This window comes from Sander vitreus, chromosome 16 (genome assembly GCF_031162955.1).
Source record: "Sander vitreus isolate 19-12246 chromosome 16, sanVit1, whole genome shotgun sequence".
Classification (NCBI taxonomy): domain Eukaryota; kingdom Metazoa; phylum Chordata; class Actinopteri; order Perciformes; family Percidae; genus Sander; species Sander vitreus.
In genome coordinates this window covers 28,569,641-28,579,673 of record NC_135870.1, presented here as the reverse complement: position 1 = coordinate 28,579,673, position 10,033 = coordinate 28,569,641, and positions in this window count along the sequence as shown.

Sequence of the window (10,033 nt, the reverse complement as noted above, 5' to 3'; positions counted from 1 at the left end):
GATTACATTTTAAGTGTAGCTTGCTGAACGTAGACCCACACAGGACACAATCATTTCTTCGGGGTTCGTTTATTTTTCTAACATTGGCAGTTCCTTGATATTTGACAGAAAAACCAAAACCAAAAATAATTAAAATGAAATAATCCAAAACATACGGCAGTGGGCTTAGGACACTGACATAGAAAACAAAATAAAACAATATAAATATACCTTCACAATAAACTCCAGTTGATTCTTAAATGTACAGTTTGAAAACACATTTCACAGAATACAGACTGTGACAGTGACTGACAGCTTCACCAGGGAGCGCAGAACTTCACACACTAAATACAATAAAAAACACAAACAGTTGTTGTACTTTACCAATAACCACATAAAATAGCATAGGTGAGGCTTTAGGCATGCTAACAATACCTTGCTAACACATGGAAACACTGGTGTCGGCCGCTACACATAAAATCCATCGACATCCATCCAAAGTCAATCTCGTCTATAACATATCATCCAGTTAAAAGATGAACACAGATATCATTTTAACCTTTTGTACATACATGTTTTTAACCTATACAATATTTACCTATTTATATCACACAATGTACTCGGCATTCTCCACTGTGCTGTTTCCCTGATCGGCCCGAAAAGAAAAAAAGAGCGACCAAGAGGCACCGTGCAAATCTTGGCGTGTGACACCGCCACCTAGTGGTTGGAATAACTAACTGAAAATGTACCTTCTGCCAGCAAACAAACAAACATATGCACATTTCTTTCATTTTTAGAACACAAAATACATACTGAAACATCCAGAAATAAATGTGATGGGGTTGTTACAACAAATTCACCACCAGGCTACACAAGTAAAAGTTATCAGAATTAGTAGTACCACATTTCACATTAGACAGTATATTTAGGGCCCGAGCGCCGACAACGGCGAAAGCCCTATTGAAACTGAAGGAATTCTTCCTTTCCTTTTTTCCGGCAAATGAATCACCTTTTTGAGGGGCTTAACATATTCAGAAACTCACCAAAATTGGCGGTCACATCAAGCCTGGTGAAAATGTACATATTTTAAGGGTTTCGGGAATACGCGCACAAAAATGGCTTGCTAGCGCCCCCTACAAAATAAAAAAAGATTGAGCCCCTGCAGTACGTTTAACGTAGACTCACGGAACTTGGTACACATGTGAAGCATGTCAAGACGTACAAATTGGAGCCATACCCTAAACCCAACAGGAAGTCCGCCATTTTGATTTGAAAGTTCAGAATTAGTGCGATTTTGGCCATTTCCACATGTCATACTTTAACGAACTCCTCCTAGAGATTTCATCCGATCAACTTCAAATTTGGTCTGTGCCATCTTAACATGTTAAAGATGAAAAGTTATTAAAAGAAAAACTTTTCGTCATAGGGCATGGCCGTGGCGGGCGGCCATTTTGTTTCAGCATCGAAACAGGAAGTGGGTGTAACTGGAGTGTACATTGTCCAGTTGGCTCAAAACTTTTCAGGATTCATAAGAGTCCCACCCTGATGACATCTGCAGGCCGATATTGGCTCAATAGCCAGCTGCAAATATGGCTTGACCCCAAAAAAATTCTAACAAAAGATTTCTCAGTGGTTTACAGTAGTACCAGATGTACTTAAAAACATACTAAAAGTTTACCAAAGTTTGACTCCAAGAAAGGCCCCATTTTCAAAATGGCGGCCGTCAGGTCCTTAAAATGACCATTACTCCTTTTGTAGTCCTCCTAGACCAGGACTACTGGTGCCTGATACATGTTTTGACCATGTAATATTCTAATTAGCATTTTTGCATGATAGATAAGTGATTACAAGTACAATTAGATATTAAAGCAATTGGTTACAAGCATATTTATGTGAAAAATAAGGGTGAATACAATTACATACAATTTAATAATACATTTCCCTTAAGTAATTGCATATTTCTCCTTTCTCATATCGTTTGAATAAATTCATTAGAACTGTGTGGTACTGTAAAATTAGTCAAAACAGGGCTGCCACGTGAAGCCTCAGTACCGCTAACCCCATTTTTTTTTTTTTTTTTTTTTTTAAATAATTTTTTTATAATGCATTTTGGTTTTTTTTGCCTTTTGTTTTTTATACTTTTTAAATACTTTTCTTATTTATACATATCTTTTTCTATTTTCATCAGTTGTTTCCTCTTATTTAGTTTATTTTTTATACTTTTTTGCACTGTGACCTTCACTAGATTTACCGTTAGTCGTCACACTCTTCCTCCCATAGAGGTTGATTATAGTGATTTTCACAATTCCCAACTTGATATGGTCCACAAGCAGGCAGGCATGGTAGTCCATATGCCCTGCAACTGCACCATTGTGTTCGGCAGGCAGTTGTGCAATTACAGTGGATCATCTGCAGGAGGCTTTCTGGGGCAGTAGTCATAACTGGCAGGAACCGATTGGCCACCAGGTTCCATCCCCAATCCACCGTGTTCATGTCACCTTCCTTTCCAATCCACACCATGATCTGGAAGTAAACTCTTTGGCAGTGGTATTTGGTTGAGGACTCAATTGGAGGCAGACGTTATGGGGTAACAAATGATTTGGCGGTAACGATTTTCTTGCTAAAAAGGTTGTAGTGCAAAGAGGCAAGTGAATCGGTACTCTTTCCGCCAAACAACACTGCCATTGCCTTAGTCCTATGGTCCTCTATGACATCCCTTGCTTGATGTGGAAGCAGAAACACATTTGCACAGGACTGGATGGTTGATTCACCATTCACAAGTTTCTGGAATGCTGTCTGTTTGCCAACACTAAAAGTGCGTGAAGTTGTATCACATCCTGTGAAGTCATGAATAAATAGCTGCGAACACAAGTCACTTCCCAGGACTTGTTTCATCTCACTGATGTTGTACACTTTAGTAGCTTTGGACTTGAACGAAAATAGAGGCCTCTATTGTTCATCCCAGCATAGTAGAGGAGAAGAATGAGTAAGTCTGTATCCTCCCCTATGAAGGTTGTGGGCTGATGTTCTGAGGCCTTGACTGCAGCTTTGACAATGTCCACGTCTGCATCACCTGATGCACTGATAGCAGTGCAGCCCTTCTTCTCCAGCTCCTCGTCATTTGCATGTTGCCATTTTAAATGGTAATATGTACTGTAAAATGTAACGGAACGTTGTAGAAATGTAGTGGAGTACAAAGTTTAGATTAGATTGCTGCAAAATGTAACAAAGTAAAAGTCAAAAGTATGCACTATTGATTCTACTTAAAGGGATACTTCACCGATTTAGCATTAAGCTTTGTATCACAGAAACACGGTAGTATTTTTGAATAACCTCCCTCATGTCCCCCTGAGACAAGAGATCTCTGTATTGTGGGTCTGGAAAAAAGCCTCCGATGAACCAAAAATCCGTTTTCCGTCATCGGAGCCCAGAGGCTATGGACATAGACTGTATATAGAATGGACAAACAGATCCCGTTGCTCTGGACGGAGACCAGTGAAGTCTATTAGAAGCACTTTTCCGGTGAGCGCTGAGCGTTACTGAGCAGCCTCCAACTGAGAGAGACGACGTAAATGTGACGTGAGAAATCTGTCTGAAAGTTTTAAGTCTTCTGGTAGCTGTGCCAAGAGAAATCTCAATCATTCCCAATCTAGCAGAGACGGAGAGCGTAGGTATATGTAAGGAGATAACATGGGCACAGGCTAATTATTGCAAGACAGCAGAGTTCCTTATTCATTGGTGATGGTTTGGCCTGCTCCCCTATGCTTAAGCCACGCCCCTTTCATAACTGGTGACCCGTTTAAGAGTCTTATGTGAGGTATCAATGAACTCAGCAGAGGGCTCGGGCATTGTCAAGGGGCTCCATAGCGCACCCTAACGTGCGCCTTAAATTGGACAAAAGTAATAAGTTAATATACCAACTTTTGAGGGAACATAGGTCTCATCTTCAAGTCCATGGTGCTATTTTTAGAAAAAATTACAAAATTCTATAATTTCCGAAATATTGGTTTTTATGTAAAAATCTAGTTTGAGGACTTTAGGATACATGAAAAACCTCAAGATTTTGCAGCCATGTGCACAATAGTAAACTCTTTCATCTCAATTCACATTTAGGTGAGTGGTATGGTTGCTCTATAGCGCCCCCTAATTGTTTTTAGCACTTGGGCACATTTTTGACGGCCTCAATATATACGAAAACTCACAAAAATTCGCGCCCACATAAACACCTGGGAGCTTTGCGAGACTGTACAGCGATTTGGCCCAAACCTGTAAGTGGGCTTCATAGCGCCCCCTAATGCCTGGAAGGCCTTAACTTGGACATAGTTGCTCCGATCTTCACCAGATTTAATACCCATATTGTTCTAATCATTGCGGACATATTTCCCATTTACCTTCATTAGCTCTGCCCAACCGGAAGCCATTTTTAATTATGCATTTTTCTGGTGTTTTACATTCTTTCGAACTCGTCCTATGCGTCCGCTAGCCCGCCCCCTATGCCTAAGCCATGCCCTCTTTTACAGCTAATCAACTGTATGATGTAGAGTCTTGTGTGAGGTATCATTGAACTCAGCAGGGAGTTCCCTTTTCATTGGTGACAACAAAATGTGTAGTAAAACATTAGGGCTGTTATGAAATGCGATATGAAACCGAAATTGTGACACTCAGATCCACGAATGTCCAGATCCATTGATGCCTGGCTCTGTTTCCCGATGGTTCAGTAAACTGCCGTTAGCGTCCTTAGCAGCGGAGTTAAGTGCTGACCGGGTTTGGATTGCTGTAATGATAGTGGCTGGCTGCTAGCTGGCTGGGGGCTGACTGTGGATGTGTCCGCCCGGGCTGTTGTCAGCTCTCATCCCGACTGAAGCCTTGCAGCGCCGGGAGAATGAAGCAGACAGACATGGGTGTGCTAGCTGGCTAAATTACCATTAGATTAGTCGTCTATCTATACAGTTAACGTAACTGATGAATTTGTGGGTTAGCCCAGAGTTGTTAACCGTGGTCAAAACAATCATGCTAAAAATAACTGAGGGTGTTGAACGATGTTGTAATCTTATGTTAGCCACCAAGAATTATCTAATGTTATAGACCAAGCATTAGCATTAGCTACTCGTCCGGACGCAGCAACAGTGGATCTGCAAAATAGTCTCAGGAAGGAACTTGTTTTGTTGGAACATTTGCATCCCACAAAAGAAAACACCACATATAATAAATGAAGTTAACTGTTGACACAATACAGTAACATGAGCTATATAATTAGCTGGATACATGGTTAAACGTAGCTCTTACTGGCGTATGTACTGTGTCCATAGCACTCCCGCCAATCAGTCCCAAAACGTCCCAATTAGATAGTAATGCCGTACACATATTCTTTGTAGATCTTTTATAATCATTCCCCGAAAAAAACCAAGCAGGCCTGCCTTGTTGCACGATCCAAATTTCCTTCAAATCTTGCCATTTTCAGCGTGTAGCTTGCTAGCTCGAAGTTTGTTATTGAGTGGAAGGTTACGGACATCCGCCCGTGAGCCCCGTCACGATGTCAGGCAATTATCCTAGAAACGTACTTCTGTTGATCCAGACTATTTATAAAGTGAATGTTTAATTTTATAATGCCACAATCACAAAGTATGTCTGCCCTGCAAGACAAGCAGGGTGGATAGTACAGCTATGTGATTGGCTCGTCACTTATTGAAATGAGAACAGCCAATCACATTTTGTCTCGAGTGACAGACAAAACCTTTATGCTTGAACTTCATGATTAAAAGTGACACGAGGGTCATTGGGAAGAACGGCATTGTGAAGTGAAGTGTTAGTGACTGGGCTGGGAACTGAGTTCAGGGTAAGTCATAGTGGCATTTGAATGTGCCAGAGGCCACCAAATTTGGGCTATTACGGCAATAAAACATCTCTGGGGGGGCATGCCCCCAGACGCCCCTACACTACCACCAAATTCCACCAAAAAAGGTGTTTCCATCAATCATGATCATCACAATAAAAATGTAGTGTCAACTGTTTGGAAACTCAAAGCATTATTCTGACCGCTGAACATGAAATTAAATAAATAAAATCATAGTTTTCCTTAAAGGGATACACATACAGGTCAGTTGAACTCCTAATTGGAGTACTACTTTTCATAATAATGGTAGTATAACTAAAAAGAGAAATGCTGTGCTGTGTAAACCATTAAATCTTTGTATTGTTAATGTACTAACTCCACTAAAAGTCATTTTTAGTTTCTAATACTTTCTGATAAATAATGTAATATTTGCATCTTTAATACAGAGATATGCTTTATTTGTCTATCTGATGGTTTATTTTAACACACTTTCAAGATAATATTAACCGTAAGTAAAACTATTACCTGGCGTAAAAAAAGCTGTTGACCCCAGGAAGCATATTTGCGTTTCCCAAGATGGCGAAAACAAAGTCTATTTCGACAATGTTCCACGAATTTCCAGGGGCACGGTCCGGAAATTTCGCCAGATCCCCAGATTTCGTCCCCTTCCTCTTCCTTTGTACTGGCATTTTAAACTCTGGTGGATTTGTGAGGACTATGGTTAACTGCTCCTCAGATCTCTTCAGGGTAAATCCAGACAGCTAGCTAGACTATCTGTCCAATCTGAGTTTTCTGTTGCATGACGAAAACATTTGAACGTACACACGTTCCACCAAAATGAGTTCCTTCCCGAGGCTGTTTTGCAGACGCACCGTGGCTCCGTACAGCGCTTACCACCGCCCAAGACGATTGTGATTGGTTTAAAGAAATGCCAATAAACCAGAGCACGTTTTTCTGTGTGGGCTGTGTGGACTAGCCATATGGAGTTATACATAATATGGAGTTATATTAGCAGAGGCATGACCCACATTACTCTGCTTCTGATTGTCTAGAACACGTTGCTTTTGTTGGTTGGATTAGTTAGGTGTAGGCATGAGGAGTGAAATTGGCAAGGGTTAGCGTAAGAATAACAGTGTATGCCAATCAAAGGCAGAGTAGGGCGCCATCCTAGGAAACACTAATTCATCTCGCGCATGAGTTATTGCTTCCCTGGTAGTGACTAATGGGGATCCAAATAAATAAATAGAAATGTAGCGCAGCCATTCTTTTCTAAATCTGTTTCTTTCTTCCAACTTCATGGAAAAAGAGCAGCTGCCCAAAGTTGGATGACATGTTCTATCCAGCTAAGTGGAAGTTGGAAAATGTTAACAATTATCACCAGTGTTTTAAAGGTTTCCCTTCCCAAGGCATTATTGCTACAGTAGCAGTTGGCATGCATGTCCAAGTCATTGTACTAAGGGACACTGATTCAGAGTGGTCTGGTTGAACTACCCACCTTCACGGTTTCAGCTGTGACAGGAATAGGTACTGTAGAGGTTATTAAAACCCTAGTCTATTTCGACGACATTTTATTTACGGGACAGTTCCGGTGCCGCCGGAAGTTCCACCGGAATTTCCTCATTTTCGGTCGGGTGTCCCTCACCTTCTTGTGTTGGCATTCTAAACTCCGGTGGATTTATGAGGACTATGGTTAACTGCTTCAATCCAAACAGATAGCTAGAAAATCTGTGGACTCTGAGTTTTCTCTTGCACAACTAAAACAACGTTTAAACATACACGTTCCACCAAAACAAGTTCCTTACCAAGGCTATTTTGCAGAGGCACCGTTGCTCCGTCTGGCGCTTAGCGCCGCCCCAAGAAGGATCTGGATTGGTTTAAAGGTCCCATGACATGGTGCTCTTTGGATGCTTTTATATAGACCTTAGTGGTCCCCTAATACTGTATCTGAAGTCTCTTTTATATAGACCTTAGTGGTCCCCTAATACTGTATCTGAAGTCTCTTTTATATAGACCTTAGTGGTCCCCTAATACTGTATCTGAAGTCTCTTTTATATAGACCTTAGTGGTCCCCTAATACTGTATCTGAAGTCTCTTTTATATAGGCCTTAGTGGTCCCCTAATACTGTATCTGAAGTCTCTTTTATATAGGCCTTAGTGGTCCCCTAATACTGTATCTGAAGTCTCTGAAGATTCCAGATTGGCCCATCTGAGCTTTCATTTTCTCAAAGGCAGAGCAGGATACCCAGCCACTGGGGGACCATAGGCAGGCTAGGGGAACGCATATTAATGTTAAACAACCTCATAAAGTGACATTTTCATGCCATGGGACCTTTAAAGAAAGGCCAATAAACCAGTGCACGTTTTTGTCATATCTCGGAATGCTGTGTGGACTAGCCAGACCTCACTCTGCAGCGCTGTGGAGGAAGGTCTGGCAATGCGAGACTATGAAAACCCACATCTACAAAATCCACCAAATATATGAACTTGTCATGAAATGTTGATATACCTGACAAAAGGAAGAAGCTCCCTCTCTGTAGCATTGGCCTAGTGATGGTAAATGATGTAGCTGGTAAAAGGGTTGTTGCAGATGAGGCAGAACTGAGACCAGTAGTGGAGTGAAGTCCAAGACCTAGATAGAACATGAACTCATGCACAGGCTAAGAAAGCAGTCCAAGAACAGGACAGGCACTGTATTTTCAGAGTTGGTAGAGCCAGAGCTTACAGCAGAGAGCCAGGAGCCTATTTCATAGCTGGCACAAAAGACCACAGTAAGAGACTAGTGAGGCTGGTGTTGCAGAGTATAACAACGCCAATGTTCAAAGCGCTGACTCTGAGGAATACACAGCCACCATTAAAAGGACTGGGAATATGGGAGTGCTTGCCAAACAGGGAGGGTCTAACACACATATGCTATCCCATTACATTATGGGAAGATGTAGGATGCAGTGTTTTTGAAGCTTGAGTCATACAAGGGACTGAGGCCCCATTTAGCCCTGGTACTAATGTGATCTGTATGTAAATCTGTTTTTTTATTTCAATTTCAATTTAATTCAAATAGTAAAAACAATTATACTTATCGAACACTGAAATTACTATTCACATCTTTATCTTTTAGAAATGTGTTGGCTAACGTTAGCGATTCTCATCCCTCTCTCCTTGGCCTTCCCGCACGTGAAAACAAAATGCTTTTGTAATGTCGGGTGAGGAACCCTTAGGGCGTGGAGCTACTGTAGAGACGGCGTAGTAAACGGGAGTGTCAGGTTGCGGCTGTCAGAGTCCGCTTCGAGTTTATGTATTATTTTCTAATAGATGAATTCTTATTAACGTGACAATCTGCAAGAAACAGGTTGCTAATCAACTGCCAAAAAAGTAATGAGTTTTCGTGTCGCTCAGCAAAGTACGTCACCCGGATCGTTGGTCTGATTGGTTGAAGGACTATCCAATTGCGTACAGAGTCATTTGAACTATGCCCGTTGATCCCGCCTCTTGTGCAGTAGAAAATACAGAGCAGACTCCCCAGACTAGTGTTCAATCTTAAAAGATTGAGCTTGGTCTGGTGATACAACACGGTGTCACGGCAGTTCGTGTAATTCTCACGTTATTTTTTTTATCTATTGATTTGTGTACAACAACACGTTCATCTCGGTTTTTTTTCGTGGTGTACCGGCACGAAATGGAAACCAGCTATTCAGAGGTTGGTTTTAGGAACTAAACAACGGGGAAACAAAACGCCACACGCCTGCCAATGGTGAGTTCCCAGACCCAACATCTTGATGTGGGTCTGGCTTGTTAGGCTACAAGGGATTGTCTTTGTTAGCAGCAAGAGGAGAAGTTAGGTGACCTAATCACTGTGCAGGCCTGTATTGTGAAAAATGTCACGCATGGATTGTATTTACACCCGGCTGAGATCACAATGCGAGCCCGACTGCTTCCAAATGTGGTCTGGCTGATCCGATGGCATTAAAATCCCAATGTGTATGTGCATTAACACCTGGCATTCACATGCATTATCCTTATCAAGATGACGTATCCAGATACAGAATGCATTTTAATGCCAGGTATAAATGGGGTCAGGATAGCTCAGCCTTTGTGATTTTAATCCGTCTCTGTAAGTCCCTCTACTTTATGGACGTGTAGTCTCGCATTGCCAGACCTTCCTCCACAGTGCTGCGGAGGAGGGTCTGGCTAGTCCACACAACATTCTGGGATTGGAGAAAAACG